Source organism: Schistocerca piceifrons, chromosome 1 (assembly GCF_021461385.2).
Source record: "Schistocerca piceifrons isolate TAMUIC-IGC-003096 chromosome 1, iqSchPice1.1, whole genome shotgun sequence".
Lineage (NCBI taxonomy): Eukaryota > Metazoa > Arthropoda > Insecta > Orthoptera > Acrididae > Schistocerca > Schistocerca piceifrons.
In genome coordinates, this window is record NC_060138.1 from 456696876 (window position 1) to 456714036 (window position 17161).

The following is a 17161-nucleotide window of genomic DNA, read 5'->3' on the forward strand; positions in this document are numbered from 1 at the left end:
GCGCCCGCGAAGGCACCTGGCTGCAATGCAAGTGGCGATACCCAGCAAAGCCTAGGCCAAGGTGTACGCCACACCAGTGTCAGACACGGTCTCCATCACATGTATACGAGCAAATGAACGTGCCTGCGCTGTCAGGACTCTAACTACAGTGGTTAGCTGCATTCACCTCCGTGGCAATGTCTTGCAGTCCTCCAAGCCTCTTGACTACAGGTACCGGTATGTGGCTCGATAACAAGTGGATAGACGCCGCATCTCTCTCGCCGTCAGGTGTTGCCGCGAGTCATACTTAACGTAGCTTTCTGCACGCGTCAGCGTAGCGTCAGTCGAGCAAAGTCGAGACAAGTCGCATAGGAGGAGCAACAAAAACGCGCAATTCCGGTACCGGGAATCGAACCCGGGCCTCCTGGGTGAGAGCCAGGTATCCTAGCCACTAGACCACACCGGACAACGACGGCAGTGCTCTTTCCAGCGAACGCAGCAGCCGCCCACGGTTAACTGACGACAACTGTAAAAAATCCACTCTCTCGCGTTATAGAACGGCGTGCTCCGGACGCATTTCGTGGAGACGAACGCCAGCAATGATGAGAGCAAAAGGTGGCTACAAATCCTGTCGTTGCACCACGCACTGTTCTACGACAATTCACCAAGCAGACGCTCACGCCTTGTTGTGCTGTTTCCTTTGCGGGCAATGAGTGCATCTGCCTTCGACACAGGAAACATTACACGTTCGGCAGCTGTGGGATTGGAACCCACGCCTCCGAAGAGAATGGTGCCTGAAACCAGCGCCTTAGACCGCTCGGCCACGCTACCTACACAACACGCGCGTCACAAGAGCTGCGTCCTACCCCACGAGGACACACCGCAACGGCACAAAAATGAGACGTAAAAAGTGGCAACGGTGGGATTCGAACCCACGCCTCCGGAGAGACTGGTGCCTAAAACCAGCGCCTTAGACCGCTCGGCCACGTTACCGTTGGATCAGCAGCGGCAAAACGTTTCGTTTGTACTACAAAGATCACTTCGAAATGGAAGTATCTTGGCAATCGCCGTGCCATGTATTTCCGCTGCTCTCCCACTGGAAGCGTCTCTTTAGGCCATCCACGGCAAGAAAAAGCCGTGCCCGCCGTATGGTAGCGACGCCACTTGTCTGTAGCTGTCGCAGTTAAGGAGACAGCGTCAAGAGACGTTTTCGTGCCGTGACCAGGTTTCGAACCTGCGCTTTCCTTAACCACTAAAGTATCGTAGCTGTAACTGTCAGGCGGAGCTAGAATGCTCCATGTATCAAACATATGTGAGCTCAAGGAGGTTACACTTGAAGGAAAAGCGGCAGGTTAACGCGATCACATCAAAACCCCCGGCAGCTACGGGATTCGAAACCGCGCCTACAGAGAGACTGGTGCCTTAAACCAGCGCCTTAAAGCGCTCGGCCACGCTACATGCGCTGCTTGGTGCGCCAGTGTTCCTAGCATTTGTAGAAACAGTGCACGCCACAGCTTCCTGTTCTGCTGGGACTGGCTGCTCATCCATCGCACTTCAAACGACTGCCCTTTTCGACTATAGAGAGCAGCGGACGTCTGCGCTCTGGGAGGCGACATTACGTGTTGGGGATGAAGTGGTAGTGCTAACTGCGGCCTGCGGAACACGAGTGAAAAAAATCAAGAGAGTACTGTCATTTCGAGTACTCGCCATTGCAACGGCAGCAAGGCAAAACTTTCAAAATTGCCGTGACCAGGATTCGAACCTGGGTTATTGCGGCCACAACGCAATGTCCTAACCACTAGACGATCACGGCCATGGCCACGGAGGCGCCCGCGAAGGCAGCTGGCTGCAATGCAAGTGGCGATACCCAGCAAAGCCTAGGCCAAGGTGTACGCCACAGCAGTGTCAGACACGGTCTCCATCACATGTATACGAGCAAATGAACGTGCCTGCGCTGTCAGGACTCTAACTACAGTGGTTAGCTGCATTCACCTCCGTGGCAATGTCTTGCAGTCCTCCAAGCCTCTTGACTACAGGTACCGGTATGTGGCTCGATAACAAGTGGATAGACGCCGCATCTCTCTCGCCGTCAGGTGTTGCCGCGAGTCATACTTAACGTAGCTTTCTGCACGCGTCAGCGTAGCGTCAGTCGAGCAAAGTCGAGACAAGTCGCATAGGAGGAGCAACAAAAACGCGCAATTCCGGTACCGGGAATCGAACCCGGGCCTCCTGGGTGAGAGCCAGGTATCCTAGCCACTAGACCACACCGGACAACGACGGCAGTGCTCTTTCCAGCGAACGCAGCAGCCGCCCACGGTTAACTGACGACAACTGTAAAAAATCCACTCTCTCGCGTTATAGAACGGCGTGCTCCGGACGCATTTCGTGGAGACGAACGCCAGCAATGATGAGAGCAAAAGGTGCCTACAAATCCTGTCGTTGCACCACGCACTGTTCTACGACAATTCACCAAGCAGACGCTCACGCCTTGTTGTGCTGTTTCCTTTGCGGGCAATGAGTGCATCTGCCTTCGACACAGGAAACATTACACGTTCGGCAGCTGTGGGATTGGAACCCACGCCTCCGAAGAGAATGGTGCCTGAAACCAGCGCCTTAGACCGCTCGGCCACGCTACCTACACAACACGCGCGTCACAAGAGCTGCGTCCTACCCCACGAGGACACACCGCAACGGCACAAAAATGAGACGTAAAAAGTGGCAACGGTGGGATTCGAACCCACGCCTCCGGAGAGACTGGTGCCTAAAACCAGCGCCTTAGACCGCTCGGCCACGTTACCGTTGGATCAGCAGCGGCAAAACGTTTCGTTTGTACTACAAAGATCACTTCGAAATGGAAGTATCTTGGCAATCGCCGTGCCATGTATTTCCACTGCTCTCCCACTGGAAGCGTCTCCTTAGGCCATCCACAGCACGAAAAAGCCGTGCCCGCCGTACGGTAGCGACGCCACTTGTCTGTAGCTGTCGCAGTTAAGGAGACAGCGTCAAGAGACGTTTTCGTGCCGTGACCAGGTTTCGAACCTGCGCTTTCCTTAACCACTAAAGTATCGTAGCTGTAACTGTCAGGCGGAGCTAGAATGCTCCATGTATCAAACATATGTGAGCTCAAGGAGGTTACACTTGAAGGAAAAGCGGCAGGTTAACGCGATCACATCAAAACCCCCGGCAGCTACGGGATTCGAAACCGCGCCTACAGAGAGACTGGTGCCTTAAACCAGCGCCTTAAAGCGCTCGGCCACGCTACATGCGCTGCTTGGTGCGCCAGTGTTCCTAGCATTTGTAGAAACAGTGCACGCCACAGCTTCCTGTTCTGCTGGGACTGGCTGCTCATCCATCGCACTTCAAACGACTGCCCTTTTCGACTATAGAGAGCAGCGGACGTCTGCGCTCTGGGAGGCGACATTACGTGTTGGGGATGAAGTGGTAGTGCTAACTGCGGCCTGCGGAACACGAGTGAAAAAATCAAGAGAGTACTGTCATTTCGAGTACTCGCCATTGCAACGGCAGCAAGGCAAAACTTTCAAAATTGCCGTGACCAGGATTCGAACCTGGGTTATTGCGGCCACAACGCAATGTCCTAACCACTAGACGATCACGGCCATGGCCACGGAGGCGCCCGCGAAGGCAGCTGGCTGCAATGCAAGTGGCGATACCCAGCAAAGCCTAGGCCAAGGTGTACGCCACAGCAGTGTCAGACACGGTCTCCATCACATGTATACGAGCAAATGAACGTGCCTGCGCTGTCAGGACTCTAACTACAGTGGTTAGCTGCATTCACCTCCGTGGCAATGTCTTGCAGTCCTCCAAGCCTCTTGACTACAGGTACCGGTATGTGGCTCGATAACAAGTGGATAGACGCCGCATCTCTCTCGCCGTCAGGTGTTGCCGCGAGTCATACTTAACGTAGCTTTCTGCACGCGTCAGCGTAGCGTCAGTCGAGCAAAGTCGAGACAAGTCGCATAGGAGGAGCAACAAAAACGCGCAATTCCGGTACCGGGAATCGAACCCGGGCCTCCTGGGTGAGAGCCAGGTATCCTAGCCACTAGACCACACCGGACAACGACGGCAGTGCTCTTTCCAGCGAACGCAGCAGCCGCCCACGGTTAACTGACGACAACTGTAAAAAATCCACTCTCTCGCGTTATAGAACGGCGTGCTCCGGACGCATTTCGTGGAGACGAACGTCAGCAATGATGAGAGCAAAAGGTGCCTACAAATCCTGTCGTTGCACCACGCACTGTTCTACGACAATTCACCAAGCAGACGCTCACGCCTTGTTGTGCTGTTTCCTTTGCGGGCAATGAGTGCATCTGCCTTCGACACAGGAAACATTACACGTTCGGCAGCTGTGGGATTGGAACCCACGCCTCCGAAGAGAATGGTGCCTGAAACCAGCGCCTTAGACCGCTCGGCCACGCTACCTACACAACACGCGCGTCACAAGAGCTGCGTCCTACCCCACGAGGACACACCGCAACGGCACAAAAATGAGACGTAAAAAGTGGCAACGGTGGGATTCGAACCCACGCCTCCGGAGAGACTGGTGCCTAAAACCAGCGCCTTAGACCGCTCGGCCACGTTACCGTTGGATCAGCAGCGGCAAAGCGTTTCGTTTGTACTACAAAGATCACTTCGAAATGGAAGTATCTTGGCAATCGCCGTGCCATGTATTTCCACTGCTCTCCCACTGGAAGCGTCTCTTTAGGCCATCCACAGCAAGAAAAAGCCGTGCCCGCCGTACGGTAGCGACGCCACTTGTCTGTAGCTGTCGCAGATAAGGAGACAGCGTCAAGAGACGTTTTCGTGCCGTGACCAGGTTTCGAACCTGCGCTTTCCTTAACCACTAAAGTATCGTAGCTGTAACTGTCAGGCGGAGCTAGAATGCTCCATGTATCAAACATATGTGAGCTCAAGGAGGTTACACTTGAAGGAAAAGCGGCAGGTTAACGCGATCACATCAAAACCCCCGGCAGCTACGGGATTCGAAACCGCGCCTACAGAGAGACTGGTGCCTTAAACCAGCGCCTTAAAGCGCTCGGCCACGCTACATGCGCTGCTTGGTGCGCCAGTGTTCCTAGCATTTGTAGAAACAGTGCACGCCACAGCTTCCTGTTCTGCTGGGACTGGCTGCTCATCCATCGCACTTCAAACGACTGCCCTTTTCGACTATAGAGAGCAGCGGACGTCTGCGCTCTGGGAGGCGACATTACGTGTTGGGGATGAAGTGGTAGTGCTAACTGCGGCCTGCGGAACACGAGTGAAAAAATCAAGAGAGTACTGTCATTTCGAGTACTCGCCATTGCAACGGCAGCAAGGCAAAACTTTCAAAATTGCCGTGACCAGGATTCGAACCTGGGTTATTGCGGCCACAACGCAATGTCCTAACCACTAGACGATCACGGCCATGGCCACGGAGGCGCCCGCGAAGGCAGCTGGCTGCAATGCAAGTGGCGATACCCAGCAAAGCCTAGGCCAAGGTGTACGCCACAGCAGTGTCAGACACGGTCTCCATCACATGTATACGAGCAAATGAACGTGCCTGCGCTGTCAGGACTCTAACTACAGTGGTTAGCTGCATTCACCTCCGTGGCAATGTCTTGCAGTCCTCCAAGCCTCTTGACTACAGGTACCGGTATGTGGCTCGATAACAAGTGGATAGACGCCGCATCTCTCTCGCCGTCAGGTGTTGCCGCGAGTCATACTTAACGTAGCTTTCTGCACGCGTCAGCGTAGCGTCAGTCGAGCAAAGTCGAGACAAGTCGCATAGGAGGAGCAACAAAAACGCGCAATTCCGGTACCGGGAATCGAACCCGGGCCTCCTGGGTGAGAGCCAGGTATCCTAGCCACTAGACCACACCGGACAACGACGGCAGTGCTCTTTCCAGCGAACGCAGCAGCCGCCCACGGTTAACTGACGACAACTGTAAAAAATCCACTCTCTCGCGTTATAGAACGGCGTGCTCCGGACGCATTTCGTGGAGACGAACGCCAGCAATGATGAGAGCAAGAGGTGCCTACAAATCCTGTCGTTGCACCACGCACTGTTCTACGACAATTCACCAAGCAGACGCTCACGCCTTGTTGTGCTGTTTCCTTTGCGGGCAATGAGTGCATCTGCCTTCGACACAGGAAACATTACACGTTCGGCAGCTGTGGGATTGGAACCCACGCCTCCGAAGAGAATGGTGCCTGAAACCAGCGCCTTAGACCGCTCGGCCACGCTACCTACACAACACGCGCGTCACAAGAGCTGCGTCCTACCCCACGAGGACACACCGCAACGGCACAAAAATGAGACGTAAAAAGTGGCAACGGTGGGATTCGAACCCACGCCTCCGGAGAGACTGGTGCCTAAAACCAGCGCTTTAGACCGCTCGGCCACGTTACCGTTGGATCAGCAGCGGCAAAGCGTTTCGTTTGTACTACAAAGATCACTTCGAAATGGAAGTATCTTGGCAATCGCCGTGCCATGTATTTCCACTGCTCTCCCACTGGAAGCGTCTCTTTAGGCCATCCACAGCAAGAAAAAGCCGTGCCCGCCGTACGGTAGCGACGCCACTTGTCTGTAGCTGTCGCAGATAAGGAGACAGCGTCAAGAGACGTTTTCGTGCCGTGACCAGGTTTCGAACCTGCGCTTTCCTTAACCACTAAAGTATCGTAGCTGTAACTGTCAGGCGGAGCTAGAATGCTCCATGTATCAAACATATGTGAGCTCAAGGAGGTTACACTTGAAGGAAAAGCGGCAGGTTAACGCGATCACATCAAAACCCCCGTCAGCTACGGGATTCGAAACCGCGCCTACAGAGAGACTGGTGCCTTAAACCAGCGCCTTAAAGCGCTCGGCCACGCTACATGCGCTGCTTGGTGCGCCAGTGTTCCTAGCATTTGTAGAAACAGTGCACGCCACAGCTTCCTGTTCTGCTGGGACTGGCTGCTCATCCATCGCACTTCAAACGACTGCCCTTTTCGACTATAGAGAGCAGCGGACGTCTGCGCTCTGGGAGGCGACATTACGTGTTGGGGATGAAGTGGTAGTGCTAACTGCGGCCTGCGGAACACGAGTGAAAAAATCAAGAGAGTACTGTCATTTCGAGTACTCGCCATTGCAACGGCAGCAAGGCAAAACTTTCAAAATTGCCGTGACCAGGATTCGAACCTGGGTTATTGCGGCCACAACGCAATGTCCTAACCACTAGACGATCACGGCCATGGCCACGGAGGCGCCCGCGAAGGCAGCTGGCTGCAATGCAAGTGGCGATACCCAGCAAAGCCTAGGCCAAGGTGTACGCCACAGCAGTGTCAGACACGGTCTCCATCACATGTATACGAGCAAATGAACGTGCCTGCGCTGTCAGGACTCTAACTACAGTGGTTAGCTGCATTCACCTCCGTGGCAATGTCTTGCAGTCCTCCAAGCCTCTTGACTACAGGTACCGGTATGTGGCTCGATAACAAGTGGATAGACGCCGCATCTCTCTCGCCGTCAGGTGTTGCCGCGAGTCATACTTAACGTAGCTTTCTGCACGCGTCAGCGTAGCGTCAGTCGAGCAAAGTCGAGACAAGTCGCATAGGAGGAGCAACAAAAACGCGCAATTCCGGTACCGGGAATCGAACCCGGGCCTCCTGGGTGAGAGCCAGGTATCCTAGCCACTAGACCACACCGGACAACGACGGCAGTGCTCTTTCCAGCGAACGCAGCAGCCGCCCACGGTTAACTGACGACAACTGTAAAAAATCCACTCTCTCGCGTTATAGAACGGCGTGCTCCGGACGCATTTCGTGGAGACGAACGCCAGCAATGATGAGAGCAAGAGGTGCCTACAAATCCTGTCGTTGCACCACGCACTGTTCTACGACAATTCACCAAGCAGACGCTCACGCCTTGTTGTGCTGTTTCCTTTGCGGGCAATGAGTGCATCTGCCTTCGACACAGGAAACATTACACGTTCGGCAGCTGTGGGATTGGAACCCACGCCTCCGAAGAGAATGGTGCCTGAAACCAGCGCCTTAGACCGCTCGGCCACGCTACCTACACAACACGCGCGTCACAAGAGCTGCGTCCTACCCCACGAGGACACACCGCAACGGCACAAAAATGAGACGTAAAAAGTGGCAACGGTGGGATTCGAACCCACGCCTCCGGAGAGACTGGTGCCTAAAACCAGCGCTTTAGACCGCTCGGCCACGTTACCGTTGGATCAGCAGCGGCAAAGCGTTTCGTTTGTACTACAAAGATCACTTCGAAATGGAAGTATCTTGGCAATCGCCGTGCCATGTATTTCCACTGCTCTCCCACTGGAAGCGTCTCTTTAGGCCATCCACAGCAAGAAAAAGCCGTGCCCGCCGTACGGTAGCGACGCCACTTGTCTGTAGCTGTCGCAGATAAGGAGACAGCGTCAAGAGACGTTTTCGTGCCGTGACCAGGTTTCGAACCTGCGCTTTCCTTAACCACTAAAGTATCGTAGCTGTAACTGTCAGGCGGAGCTAGAATGCTCCATGTATCAAACATATGTGAGCTCAAGGAGGTTACACTTGAAGGAAAAGCGGCAGGTTAACGCGATCACATCAAAACCCCCGTCAGCTACGGGATTCGAAACCGCGCCTACAGAGAGACTGGTGCCTTAAACCAGCGCCTTAAAGCGCTCGGCCACGCTACATGCGCTGCTTGGTGCGCCAGTGTTCCTAGCATTTGTAGAAACAGTGCACGCCACAGCTTCCTGTTCTGCTGGGACTGGCTGCTCATCCATCGCACTTCAAACGACTGCCCTTTTCGACTATAGAGAGCAGCGGACGTCTGCGCTCTGGGAGGCGACATTACGTGTTGGGGATGAAGTGGTAGTGCTAACTGCGGCCTGCGGAACACGAGTGAAAAAATCAAGAGAGTACTGTCATTTCGAGTACTCGCCATTGCAACGGCAGCAAGGCAAAACTTTCAAAATTGCCGTGACCAGGATTCGAACCTGGGTTATTGCGGCCACAACGCAATGTCCTAACCACTAGACGATCACGGCCATGGCCACGGAGGCGCCCGCGAAGGCAGCTGGCTGCAATGCAAGTGGCGATACCCAGCAAAGCCTAGGCCAAGGTGTACGCCACAGCAGTGTCAGACACGGTCTCCATCACATGTATACGAGCAAATGAACGTGCCTGCGCTGTCAGGACTCTAACTACAGTGGTTAGCTGCATTCACCTCCGTGGCAATGTCTTGCAGTCCTCCAAGCCTCTTGACTACAGGTACCGGTATGTGGCTCGATAACAAGTGGATAGACGCCGCATCTCTCTCGCCGTCAGGTGTTGCCGCGAGTCATACTTAACGTAGCTTTCTGCACGCGTCAGCGTAGCGTCAGTCGAGCAAAGTCGAGACAAGTCGCATAGGAGGAGCAACAAAAACGCGCAATTCCGGTACCGGGAATCGAACCCGGGCCTCCTGGGTGAGAGCCAGGTATCCTAGCCACTAGACCACACCGGACAACGACGGCAGTGCTCTTTCCAGCGAACGCAGCAGCCGCCCACGGTTAACTGACGACAACTGTAAAAAATCCACTCTCTCGCGTTATAGAACGGCGTGCTCCGGACGCATTTCGTGGAGACGAACGCCAGCAATAATGAGAGCAAAAGGTGCCTACAAATCCTGTCGTTGCACCACGCACTGTTCTACGACAATTCACCAAGCAGACGCTCACGCCTTGTTGTGCTGTTTCCTTTGCGGGCAATGAGTGCATCTGCCTTCGACACAGGAAACATTACACGTTCGGCAGCTGTGGGATTGGAACCCACGCCTCCGAAGAGAATGGTGCCTGAAACCAGCGCCCTAGACCGCTCGGCCACGCTACCTACACAACACGCGCGTCACAAGAGCTGCGCCCTACCCCACGAGGACACACCGCAACGGCACAAAAATGAGACGTAAAAAGTGGCAACGGTGGGATTCGAACCCACGCCTCCGGAGAGACTGGTGCCTAAAACCAGCGCCTTAGACCGCTCGGCCACGTTACCGTTGGATCAGCAGCGGCAAAACGTTTCGTTTGTACTACAAAGATCACTTCGAAATGGAAGTATCTTGGCAATCGCCGTGCCATGTATTTCCACTGCTCTCCCACTGGAAGCGTCTCTTTAGGCCATCCACAGCAAGAAAAAGCCGTGCCCGCCGTACGGTAGCGACGCCACTTGTCTGTAGCTGTCGCAGTTAAGGAGACAGCGTCAAGAGACGTTTTCGTGCCGTGACCAGGTTTCGAACCTGCGCTTTCCTTAACCACTAAAGTATCGTAGCTGTAACTGTCAGGCGGAGCTAGAATGCTCCATGTATCAAACATATGTGAGCTCAAGGAGGTTACACTTGAAGGAAAAGCGGCAGGTTAACGCGATCACATCAAAACCCCCGGCAGCTACGGGATTCGAAACCGCGCCTACAGAGAGACTGGTGCCTTAAACCAGCGCCTTAAAGCGCTCGGCCACGCTACATGCGCTGCTTGGTGCGCCAGTGTTCCTAGCATTTGTAGAAACAGTGCACGCCACAGCTTCCTGTTCTGCTGGGACTGGCTGCTCATCCATCGCACTTCAAACGACTGCCCTTTTCGACTATAGAGAGCAGCGGACGTCTGCGCTCTGGGAGGCGACATTACGTGTTGGGGATGAAGTGGTAGTGCTAACTGCGGCCTGCGGAACACGAGTGAAAAAATCAAGAGAGTACTGTCATTTCGAGTACTCGCCATTGCAACGGCAGCAAGGCAAAACTTTCAAAATTGCCGTGACCAGGATTCGAACCTGGGTTATTGCGGCCACAACGCAATGTCCTAACCACTAGACGATCACGGCCATGGCCACGGAGGCGCCCGCGAAGGCAGCTGGCTGCAATGCAAGTGGCGATACCCAGCAAAGCCTAGGCCAAGGTGTACGCCACAGCAGTGTCAGACACGGTCTCCATCACATGTATACGAGCAAATGAACGTGCCTGCGCTGTCAGGACTCTAACTACAGTGGTTAGCTGCATTCACCTCCGTGGCAATGTCTTGCAGTCCTCCAAGCCTCTTGACTACAGGTACCGGTATGTGGCTCGATAACAAGTGGATAGACGCCGCATCTCTCTCGCCGTCAGGTGTTGCCGCGAGTCATACTTAACGTAGCTTTCTGCACGCGTCAGCGTAGCGTCAGTCGAGCAAAGTCGAGACAAGTCGCATAGGAGGAGCAACAAAAACGCGCAATTCCGGTACCGGGAATCGAACCCGGGCCTCCTGGGTGAGAGCCAGGTATCCTAGCCACTAGACCACACCGGACAACGACGGCAGTGCTCTTTCCAGCGAACGCAGCAGCCGCCCACGGTTAACTGACGACAACTGTAAAAAATCCACTCTCTTGCGTTATAGAACGGCGTGCTCCGGACGCATTTCGTGGAGACGAACGCCAGCAATGATGAGAGCAAAAGGTGCCTACAAATCCTGTCGTTGCACCACGCACTGTTCTACGACAATTCACCAAGCAGACGCTCACGCCTTGTTGTGCTGTTTCCTTTGCGGGCAATGAGTGCATCTGCCTTCGACACAGGAAACATTACACGTTCGGCAGCTGTGGGATTGGAACCCACGCCTCCGAAGAGAATGGTGCCTGAAACCAGCGCCTTAGACCGCTCGGCCACGCTACCTACACAACACGCGCGTCACAAGAGCTGCGCCCTACCCCACGAGGACACACCGCAACGGCACAAAAATGAGACGTAAAAAGTGGCAACGGTGGGATTCGAACCCACGCCTCCGGAGAGACTGGTGCCTAAAACCAGCGCCTTAGACCGCTCGGCCACGTTACCGTTGGATCAGCAGCGGCAAAACGTTTCGTTTGTACTACAAAGATCACTTCGAAATGGAAGTATCTTGGCAATCGCCGTGCCATGTATTTCCACTGCTCTCCCACTGGAAGCGTCTCTTTAGGCCATCCACAGCAAGAAAAAGCCGTGCCCGCCGTACGGTAGCGACGCCACTTGTCTGTAGCTGTCGCAGTTAAGGAGACAGCGTCAAGAGACGTTTTCGTGCCGTGACCAGGTTTCGAACCTGCGCTTTCCTTAACCACTAAAGTATCGTAGCTGTAACTGTCAGGCGGAGCTAGAATGCTCCATGTATCAAACATATGTGAGCTCAAGGAGGTTACACTTGAAGGAAAAGCGGCAGGTTAACGCGATCACATCAAAACCCCCGGCAGCTACGGGATTCGAAACCGCGCCTACAGAGAGACTGGTGCCTTAAACCAGCGCCTTAAAGCGCTCGGCCACGCTACATGCGCTGCTTGGTGCGCCAGTGTTCCTAGCATTTGTAGAAACAGTGCACGCCACAGCTTCCTGTTCTGCTGGGACTGGCTGCTCATCCATCGCACTTCAAACGACTGCCCTTTTCGACTATAGAGAGCAGCGGACGTCTGCGCTCTGGGAGGCGACATTACGTGTTGGGGATGAAGTGGTAGTGCTAACTGCGGCCTGCGGAACACGAGTGAAAAAATCAAGAGAGTACTGTCATTTCGAGTACTCGCCATTGCAACGGCAGCAAGGCAAAACTTTCAAAATTGCCGTGACCAGGATTCGAACCTGGGTTATTGCGGCCACAACGCAATGTCCTAACCACTAGACGATCACGGCCATGGCCACGGAGGCGCCCGCGAAGGCAGCTGGCTGCAATGCAAGTGGCGATACCCAGCAAAGCCTAGGCCAAGGTGTACGCCACAGCAGTGTCAGACACGGTCTCCATCACATGTATACGAGCAAATGAACGTGCCTGCGCTGTCAGGACTCTAACTACAGTGGTTAGCTGCATTCACCTCCGTGGCAATGTCTTGCAGTCCTCCAAGCCTCTTGACTACAGGTACCGGTATGTGGCTCGATAACAAGTGGATAGACGCCGCATCTCTCTCGCCGTCAGGTGTTGCCGCGAGTCATACTTAACGTAGCTTTCTGCACGCGTCAGCGTAGCGTCAGTCGAGCAAAGTCGAGACAAGTCGCATAGGAGGAGCAACAAAAACGCGCAATTCCGGTACCGGGAATCGAACCCGGGCCTCCTGGGTGAGAGCCAGGTATCCTAGCCACTAGACCACACCGGACAACGACGGCAGTGCTCTTTCCAGCGAACGCAGCAGCCGCCCACGGTTAACTGACGACAACTGTAAAAAATCCACTCTCTTGCGTTATAGAACGGCGTGCTCCGGACGCATTTCGTGGAGACGAACGCCAGCAATGATGAGAGCAAAAGGTGCCTACAAATCCTGTCGTTGCACCACGCACTGTTCTACGACAATTCACCAAGCAGACGCTCACGCCTTGTTGTGCTGTTTCCTTTGCGGGCAATGAGTGCATCTGCCTTCGACACAGGAAACATTACACGTTCGGCAGCTGTGGGATTGGAACCCACGCCTCCGAAGAGAATGGTGCCTGAAACCAGCGCCTTAGACCGCTCGGCCACGCTACCTACACAACACGCGCGTCACAAGAGCTGCGCCCTACCCCACGAGGACACACCGCAACGGCACAAAAATGAGACGTAAAAAGTGGCAACTTTTTTTTTTTTTTTTTTTTTTTTTTTTTTTTTTTTTGTTTTTTTTTTTTTTTTTTTTTTTTTTTTTTTTTTTTTTTTTTACGGGCCTCCCAACTCCCCTTATAGCCCGGCCTTGCGCTCTCCAAGTTATGCCTTCTTCGGCGAGCTTCTTCAGCTATAAAATAAAACGGTGCTGCTTGCAAACAGAAAAGACGAATTGTTGCACTGTCCATTCAGTTGAAAACCGTAAACTTCTCGGTATGGTTCCTTGGAAGACGTTGGTGTTCAAGATGAAGTGATGAAATCGGAGATACTGGATTGCTTTGAGGAAAGTTTCTTGTGGCTGTTCACCGCGAACGAAGCATCGAAGGAAAACTAAAACCTCTTGAAGTGAAAGTGCAGGCCTATAATGACAGCAAGCAGTAGCTTTGCGCCTACACGCCTTAAAATAAAAAATGAAAGAATAACAGCGCATGAGGCGCTGTCCACCTAAATTCAGTAAAGGAAAGAATAAAATTGAAAAAAAGTATAAAAAATCAAAACTGCCTGAGTTAGTCCTCTCAGTCACAGGGAAGGAACACCCTTCACACGTCCCATGATTTGTTGTTCAAAATGCTTCGGAGCGGCCATTAAAATAAGTAATGAAAAAAGTCACAAAAATTTAAAAGTATCCACACATGTCAAAGGAATGAGTAGACTCCCGAACTTTCCGAAAACTGTCCGGCGGAAAACGAGAAGGAAAACACAATCCTCTCCGACGTAAGAAAAAGAAAGTAAAAAATCCTCTTTTCTTCAAAACCAAACAATCTCCGTGGCAGCGCGGTGCGTAGCGCATCCTTGAATGTACGCCGATGACGGAGGAACCAGACGGTGTAAAAAAAAAAAAAATAAATAAAACATAAAGAAATCACTAAACCACAACGAAACACAAACACACACGAACACAGGATAAAACTGTGTTAAACTTTTCGTCGTCGTTTCCACGTTGCAGTCCGGCACAAGCGTAAGCATCGTACTTGTTGAATGATTCACTGTTCCTGTAGTATTCAATTTGCATTAACTATGTATCCGGGCCCGGAGACAATGCAAAACACAGAAGTAAAGAAAAGTCGCAGCAGTGAAGTGTTGCTTACAACAGTTTGTCGTGGGCAAATGCGAGTGCAATGTGCAGAAAATTGGCAAAGATTTTGTCATAGTCTTTCCTGGTTTTAGTGAGGTCATGTTGCGTGGACAAATAAACCAGATAGGCATAGTCGTCCGTAAGTCGCAATTGCAGGAGGGCGAACACAGTGTGAGCCACGATCCATGCAGTGGCGGCACGCTTCGTATGCGGATATGGGTTGAAGTCCGGGATCAATGCCGTGTCCGCAGAAAAGGCGGCAGCGCTGGTCCGGTTGATAAGTGCGAGCATCCTGACGGCAATGTTCCAAGCCGACTGTGACCTCAGGCACACGAAACGATGTTCTAAGGTGTCGTCTTGGCGACAGTCTTCACACAAGCTCGATGGAGATAAGTGAATGCGGCGCAGCTTTTCGTTGGTGGGCAGAATTCGGTTAACCACTTGGTACCAAAAGCTGCTGACGTCCGCTGACAGGAAGGGAGCGTGAACATGAGCCCACACCGTCCTCCACGCAGATCGCGGGTAGCGCGCCTCCATCTTATTACCGACTGGCCGTCCTCTTAGTCCCTGGTAGACACGTTTCACAGTCCGTGTGCGAGGGTCGAGTACGTCGGCGGCGAGATAACTTTTTTGAATGTAGTATTCTCGAACATAACGCAGCTGAAACGGTATTGTAGTCGGGTCTAGAGGTGCTACGTCAGAAAGTGGACGATGAATAGCGAACAGAACAGCTGTGGGGCTCGACGGATCCTGTTCAATAGTGACGCTCGTCCGATGAAGGAGCAACGCTGCGGCTTTCATAGCAAAATGAATGAGCCCGAGCCCACCCTGTTCGCGCGTTAAAGTACATGTTTCGTAAGACACCTTGAAAATATGTCCCCGCCACAGTAGCCAATAGACTGCCTGTGTTATGGCTCTGCCCAAATTCTTGGGTACCTGAAATAATTGTGCGAGGTACCAGGCTTTGCTGAGCAAGAAAACATTTATTAAAATCACCCGCTGTGTTAATGCAAGGGTGCGAGTAGCGGACAGGCTAGCCATAGCACGTATGCCATTTAAGACAATACGCCAGTTGTAGGACGCAGTCTGTAACAGATTGGCTTGAAAGCGAACACCCAAAATCTTGTGTTCCTGCTTCACTGTAAACCATGGGCGTTTGAAGCCACGTGTCGCTGCATAAATAGGCAGAAAAACCGTCTTACGGGTATTGATGCTCGCACCGGATGCACGTTCATACTGTGTAAGAACAGCGCGTATTGTATCAAAATCGGTAGCCGAGGACACCAAGAGGCCAAGGTCGTCAGCATAGGCGCGACAAACGTGCTTCTCATCCCCAATACGGATTCCCCTACAAACACTGTGCAACTTACGCAACAAAGGATCTAAGGAGATTGCGTAAAGCGCCATTGACAGAGGGCACCCTTGTTTGACTGAACAGCAGAGCGGAACAGGTTCCGACAAAAATCCATTGATACTAATCCGTGAGGTGGAATTTTTGAAAAGGTTAAAAATCATAGTTATATACTTTACACCGAAACCAAACTTCTGGAGCACTCGCCGGAGATATAGGTGGCTAACTCTGTCAAAAGCCATTGCAAAATCGATGGATAAAATGCCAAAAGGAATCCTATTCGTCGAAGCATAGGCAATGGCATCTCGGTATGTGGACACAGCACCATAGAGAGTGCGTTGAGGCACTGCACAGTATTGAAAGGGACTAATCAGTTTTTTCATGACCAGCTTCAAGCGTGAGGAGACACATTTGGTGAAGAGTTTGTAGTCACCATTAAGAAGGGTGATGGGTCTAAGATTGCACAGTTTCCTGGCGACTGGAACCTTAGGAGCCAAGACCACAATCCCTTCCAGGAAGGACGCAGGAACATCCACACCATTTAAAATTTCATTAAAAACATCAGTCAGGGCCGAGCCAAACAAGTGCCAAAAATGCAAATAAAATTCCGGTGGCAACCCATCAGCGCCCGGTGATTTATTCTGGGAACACAGTTTTAGGACATCACTCACTTCGTCCACAGTAAAGTTTTCTGTGAGGCGACGGCGATCCGCTACGGATAAGACGTACGGAACGTCGTGGAGAAGCTCTGAAATCGCGGCAGTATCAGTGTATTTCTCACTGAAAAGTTCGATGAAGTGACGGTGGGCCTCGGCAAGAATTGCCGCCTGGCTATTAAGCCGCGCACCGTCAGCTGATTCCAGCTCTGTGACGTAACGTCGCTTCGCGCGCCGGCGTTCGCGCAGCTGATGAAACACGGAAGGCGCTTCATCAGCAAGCGCCCCGGGGGCTCGGCTCCGTACGACAGATCCGCGTAACGATTCCCTTTTCAAATCCAGAAGACGGAGTTTGATACGCCGAATTGTCGCCATCCGAAGAGCGGGATTAGTTGTGTGCAGGTGGATGGCATCATTTAAACAGCTCTCGTAAAAGTGCAATGTAGAACGCTCCCAGTGAGCAACATCCTGACCGAACTCCAGGATGGCCTTGCGTAATGCCGGCTTAACAAATTCGACCCACCAAGAC

The 17161-nt window shown here is 52.8% G+C and overlaps 22 non-coding genes across 22 annotated transcripts; all 22 read right to left on the reverse strand.

Moving 5' to 3' along the window:
• Positions 1–373: 373 nt before the first annotated feature.
• Positions 374–445, reverse strand: Trnae-cuc. Its single transcript has one exon. It is a non-coding gene; the product is annotated as a tRNA-Glu (tRNA).
• Positions 446–890: 445 nt separating this feature from the next.
• On the reverse strand, positions 891–972 carry Trnal-uag. Its single transcript has one exon. It is a non-coding gene; the product is annotated as a tRNA-Leu (tRNA).
• A 748-nt stretch (positions 973–1720) lies between these two features.
• Trnah-gug lies at positions 1721–1792 on the reverse strand. The gene has a single exon. It is a non-coding gene; the product is annotated as a tRNA-His (tRNA).
• Positions 1793–2178: 386 nt separating this feature from the next.
• Trnae-cuc lies at positions 2179–2250 on the reverse strand. Its single transcript has one exon. It is a non-coding gene; the product is annotated as a tRNA-Glu (tRNA).
• A 445-nt stretch (positions 2251–2695) lies between these two features.
• Trnal-uag lies at positions 2696–2777 on the reverse strand. Its single transcript has one exon. It is a non-coding gene; the product is annotated as a tRNA-Leu (tRNA).
• Positions 2778–3524: 747 nt separating this feature from the next.
• On the reverse strand, positions 3525–3596 carry Trnah-gug. Its single transcript has one exon. It is a non-coding gene; the product is annotated as a tRNA-His (tRNA).
• A 386-nt stretch (positions 3597–3982) lies between these two features.
• Trnae-cuc lies at positions 3983–4054 on the reverse strand. The gene has a single exon. It is a non-coding gene; the product is annotated as a tRNA-Glu (tRNA).
• A 445-nt stretch (positions 4055–4499) lies between these two features.
• Trnal-uag lies at positions 4500–4581 on the reverse strand. The gene has a single exon. It is a non-coding gene; the product is annotated as a tRNA-Leu (tRNA).
• Positions 4582–5328: 747 nt separating this feature from the next.
• On the reverse strand, positions 5329–5400 carry Trnah-gug. The gene has a single exon. It is a non-coding gene; the product is annotated as a tRNA-His (tRNA).
• Positions 5401–5786: 386 nt separating this feature from the next.
• On the reverse strand, positions 5787–5858 carry Trnae-cuc. Its single transcript has one exon. It is a non-coding gene; the product is annotated as a tRNA-Glu (tRNA).
• A 445-nt stretch (positions 5859–6303) lies between these two features.
• Positions 6304–6385, reverse strand: Trnal-uag. Its single transcript has one exon. It is a non-coding gene; the product is annotated as a tRNA-Leu (tRNA).
• Positions 6386–7132: 747 nt separating this feature from the next.
• Positions 7133–7204, reverse strand: Trnah-gug. The gene has a single exon. It is a non-coding gene; the product is annotated as a tRNA-His (tRNA).
• A 386-nt stretch (positions 7205–7590) lies between these two features.
• On the reverse strand, positions 7591–7662 carry Trnae-cuc. Its single transcript has one exon. It is a non-coding gene; the product is annotated as a tRNA-Glu (tRNA).
• A 445-nt stretch (positions 7663–8107) lies between these two features.
• On the reverse strand, positions 8108–8189 carry Trnal-uag. The gene has a single exon. It is a non-coding gene; the product is annotated as a tRNA-Leu (tRNA).
• A 747-nt stretch (positions 8190–8936) lies between these two features.
• Positions 8937–9008, reverse strand: Trnah-gug. Its single transcript has one exon. It is a non-coding gene; the product is annotated as a tRNA-His (tRNA).
• A 386-nt stretch (positions 9009–9394) lies between these two features.
• Trnae-cuc lies at positions 9395–9466 on the reverse strand. Its single transcript has one exon. It is a non-coding gene; the product is annotated as a tRNA-Glu (tRNA).
• Positions 9467–9911: 445 nt separating this feature from the next.
• Positions 9912–9993, reverse strand: Trnal-uag. The gene has a single exon. It is a non-coding gene; the product is annotated as a tRNA-Leu (tRNA).
• A 747-nt stretch (positions 9994–10740) lies between these two features.
• Positions 10741–10812, reverse strand: Trnah-gug. The gene has a single exon. It is a non-coding gene; the product is annotated as a tRNA-His (tRNA).
• Positions 10813–11198: 386 nt separating this feature from the next.
• On the reverse strand, positions 11199–11270 carry Trnae-cuc. The gene has a single exon. It is a non-coding gene; the product is annotated as a tRNA-Glu (tRNA).
• Positions 11271–11715: 445 nt separating this feature from the next.
• On the reverse strand, positions 11716–11797 carry Trnal-uag. The gene has a single exon. It is a non-coding gene; the product is annotated as a tRNA-Leu (tRNA).
• Positions 11798–12544: 747 nt separating this feature from the next.
• On the reverse strand, positions 12545–12616 carry Trnah-gug. The gene has a single exon. It is a non-coding gene; the product is annotated as a tRNA-His (tRNA).
• Positions 12617–13002: 386 nt separating this feature from the next.
• On the reverse strand, positions 13003–13074 carry Trnae-cuc. Its single transcript has one exon. It is a non-coding gene; the product is annotated as a tRNA-Glu (tRNA).
• Positions 13075–17161: the final 4087 nt, after the last annotated feature.